The sequence below is a fragment of the Arachis ipaensis genome, chromosome B07, assembly GCF_000816755.2.
Source record: "Arachis ipaensis cultivar K30076 chromosome B07, Araip1.1, whole genome shotgun sequence".
NCBI classification, from domain to species: Eukaryota; Viridiplantae; Streptophyta; class Magnoliopsida; order Fabales; family Fabaceae; genus Arachis; species Arachis ipaensis.
Window position 1 is genome coordinate 75,210,436 of NC_029791.2, and position 4,465 is coordinate 75,214,900.

The following is a 4,465-nucleotide window of genomic DNA, read 5'->3' on the forward strand; positions in this document are numbered from 1 at the left end:
ATGTGTGTGTGAGTGAGTGAAATAAGGACTTGTTCTGAGTAGTTTTCTTTTAGGAAGTGTTTGGATAACTATGGTTCGAATTTGTTGAGTTGTTTGTATGTGGGGATGAGCAAGGAATCTGAGGCATGCTGGTGTACTTTTTGATTCGTGGCTAGGAGGAGGGATATTCATGGGGATTCAATTAACAAGGCTCAATTGAAGGACTTTTGGGACCAGATTTCTGACCAGAGTTTTGATTCCAGGCTCAGAAGTTCAACTGATGGATGGCTTCATCGTTCTCTCTTTGGAAAATGTATAGGTAATAATTGAAATTGAAGAGTTCATAACAAATCTGCACTATTTTTTTGTTTTTTCTTTCTAAGTGTTTGTGAAATTGTTTGTGTGTATGTGTGTGTGAGTGAGTGAAATAAGGACTTGTTCTGAGTAGTTTTCTTTTAGGAAGTGTTTGGATAACTATGGTTCGAATTTGTTGAGTTGTTTGTATGTGGGGATGAGCAAGGAATCTGAGGCATGCTGGTGTACTTTTTGATTCGTGGCTAGGAGGAGGGATATTCATGGGGATTCAATTAAGAAGGCTCAATTGAAGGACTTTTGGGACCAGATTTCTGACCAGAGTTTTGATTCCAGGCTCAGAACCGTCTTTGACATGTAACTAATTCATTACCTCTTTACTTAATTTTAGAACTAGAAAAATAAATTGGTTGGTATTTTCTTTAATTCCCATCATTAAGTATGTTAACCTTCATTTGGAATAATGCAGGGTTGATAAAGATGCAGATGGAAGAATCACCGAGGAAGAAATTAAAGAGGTTTATATGAATTTTCTTTTTAAATTCATCAACAGAAAAATTAGAATGAAGATAGTGAATTAGTTTTTATCGGCAACCTTTTTTCCTTTCCTAGCTTTGCATTTTGTTCCCATGAGAATAGGAGTTTCCTTGATCACAAATGATCAATTCTGTTTTTAGATCATCTGCCTTAGTGCCACAACAAACAAACTCTCAAACATACAGCAGCAGGCTAAAGAATATGCAGCTTTGATCATGGAAGAACTAGACCCTGAAGAGACAGGATTTATCATGGTATTTACATCATCCTATTTCAGATCATTTTGGTATAAAACTTATCAAAATTAAGTAAAATTAGTCACTATTACAGTTTCACATACAGATAAGTACTTATATTTCAAATCATAACTCATAAGTATGAAGTTGATTTATATTTAAGATGATGAGAGGGACTGATTTCACTTGTATTTAGGAAATTAGATCAAATCCATAAGAAAAATTTGACATAGACCAACATCATAAATAGCTATCTCTAGAAGTGACTAGAATTTTAATTAATTTAATTGATTCATTCTATTTGAATGTTCTCGTGGATGATAGTATCCTTAAATCATCCTTTTACTAGTTGGAGTTGTTGATAAATGTTGGTTTCAATGTAACCTTAGTGGCTCATGAAATAATATGCTGCCTTATTGCTCATGACATGGAATGTGATGAATCAGGAATCCACTATAAGTTCTGGCATGGATTGTTCGTTGGTTCCTTTTATTGTGATTTATGGACTTGTCATGTATGATCATGCTATCACTTCATATTTTGTTGGGTTTCTTGTTGTGCAGGGGTCTGATTTAGATAGTTTATTAGAGTAGAATAATGTAACATCTTCAGCCAAAACAATTGCTGGCTCAACACCTCGGAAGCAGAATCAGAGGCATGAAAGTAGTGCAAGGATTATTAGAAGCATACTCTCAAACAAGGAAATGCGCCAAAGTCAGTCAACCAGGCCTCAATCAGAGTAGGCAGTACCAATATCTGATCTACAAAAAGAAAGACAACCTCTTCGCCCTGTACATGTGCAATTGATTTTGAAGTAATTTATTTTTAGAGAAATAAATTTTATTTTTAGAGAAATAATTTGTATTATTCCCAAATAGAAGATCTTATGACTGCTAATTTATTATGGCAACCTAAATTTTGTTTAAGGATAATTTTTATTATTTCAAGAATATTGGATTGTATTATTATGTATTTATTTTTATTTTATAATATTTTACTAATTTAATTAAAAATATAGAATTATATATATTAGCCTATTCTGAAAAAATGAAAGCTGAAAAGCGTAGCCTTTGGTCCTGGACAGCATCACTTGAAAAGCGTAGCCTATTCCCAAACGTCAAAAGCGTAGCCCTTGGTGCAGAAAAGCGTAGCCTTTGAGAATAGGCAACGGCTGAATAGAAATCACCCCGAAAAGCGTAGCCGTAGCCCAAAAAGCATAGCCGTAGCCTAAGGCATCATTTTTTTTCACTTTTGGCTACACTTTTTAAGTGTACCTGAATGGGTGTTTTTCTTGTAGTGTCATGTCCAAACATAGTAGCAAAGAAACAGTTTCAATTTAGCAATTCAGCCCTTCTTTCATTTTTCTCCCCCTTTTGTCATCAAGGAGGGACACATCATATGTTAAATTTTTCAAGGCTTTTATCAATTCACACAAATCATCAGCCAGCCTTAAAACAAGCATGAATTAGAGCTAAACCAAACATTAATTAAATACTATTTATTCACAAACTCAGATGTTTAGCTATAAACAGCAGCTTCAAACATCATCATAGATAAAAACAAATAGCAGCAACAGCAGTTTCAAATATTATCATCATAGATAAAAACAAACAGCAGCCTTTCAATTTATTTTTCTTTCTCCCTCTGCATGGAAAAATAGTTTACCATACATGCAAAAAGTGTAGAGTAGGTAAAAAGGTAAAAGCTAGGTTATAGTCACCCAATAGAGTTCAACAACTGAAATCCAAAAATAGAACAAAAATTATGATAAACCAATGTTTTAGAAACAGTTTTTTTCAGCAGCAATATCATGGAGCAACCTTAAGAAAAAGGACTCAGATACCAAAACAAAACAAAAACTATAATAAGTATAAGCAATATTCACAATCAGACCAATATGCATACTCATAGCTGCGTGAAATAATAGTGTAAAACAAAGAAAATTGCAGCCAGTCTCAAGCATCATAAGTTCAACTTGTTTCACTATAACTGTTTGAATTTGTTTTCCCACAATGCTTACTCCCCCTGTTGTTATCAAGAATAGTAATTCGGCACACAAAAACAGTTCAATATGCAATCCACAAGTGTAAAACAGGTATGAGTGTTAGTGTCAATAGAAGTTGTAAAATGTATCATAAAAAAATAGATTATAAGAAAACAGCTACATCAAGTTGGACTAGACATCAGATCCCTCATCCTCGGTTGCAAGAGGATCTTCCTCTTCTTTCAAAATTGTGTCCTTGGCTGCATTTGTGCCCTTTTTCTTAGATTTCCTTACAGCACCACTACCCATAAGATATAAAATTTTGTCTTGGGTTTCATTACTCAGGTAGACACTAAAATACTCAAAAATGTAAGTTAAAAATATTCTATATGTAAGGAAAAATGGGAGTAGTAGAGAAGATGAGAAGTTATCATAATAACTACTTTAAATGTTCAAAAATCATTTGAAAGCACAATCCAATTCAATAAAATGAGATTCAAAGAATTTTGAATTTTAAAAACAATACAGGCAGTTTTGAAATGACAAGTCAAATAAAAGATTGAAAAGATTTTGAAACTGATTTGACTTGAAAAATGATGAATGCAAATACTCTTCTTTTTGGTGTATGTTTTCAAAATAAGCAATGAGACCCACTACATAAAACAAAACAACTTTCTCTTGGGCTTAGTGGTGGTTTTAAGGAAACACATTTGACCATGAAGGATTTAGTTCAGATCCAAATTCATTTAAAATTATCAACACATAGTCTGAATTTCATGGAACCTAGAGGGAGTCATCATTTGCCCAGTTTTATCTCCTTGTAACCTGAGAGACAAAAACAACCAGAAAAATATTTAAGCATATTTAATTAAAAAAACTCAACAATGAACAGTCCCTAGAGTAGTTCTCAATTTCACAAATTGAATATCAATTTTTCCCTTTAGCACATGTTCTTTTATGGAATGAAATCTTACTTTAATGTGCTTAGTTCTTGAGTGTAAAACATGATCTTTTAAAAAAATTTATTGCACTCAAGTTGTCACAAAACATAGGGATACTATTGACTTGCAATTTGTAATGTGCAAGATGTATTTTAAACCAAGTCAATTGAGAATAAGAGGAAGTTGAGATATATGTTCGGCCTCAACCACTGATAGAGCAACAGTAACTTGCTTCCTACTTGTCCACACATGGATTTTCCAAGACAACAACAAATTTCTGAAATGCTGCTCCTATTCACACGATCTCAGCAAGATCTTAAATTGGACCAGTTCTTCCTTCTTTGCTTTTATTCAAGAGGGATCTTCAATTATTTTCTTCATTTTGGGAGTTTCATTTGTGATGCAAGAGCAAAGTTATTGAGTTTGTCTCTCTTTCTTCTTGAGAATTTTGTGGTAACTCCATGAGAGGGATCTCC

At 33.3% G+C, this 4,465-nt stretch overlaps 1 long non-coding RNA gene across 1 annotated transcript; it reads left to right on the forward strand.

The window, feature by feature from the left end:
* Positions 564-1,111, forward strand: LOC107608668. Its single transcript, XR_001612967.2, has 3 exons — positions 564-648; positions 761-809; positions 969-1,111. It is a non-coding gene; the product is annotated as an uncharacterized LOC107608668 (long non-coding RNA).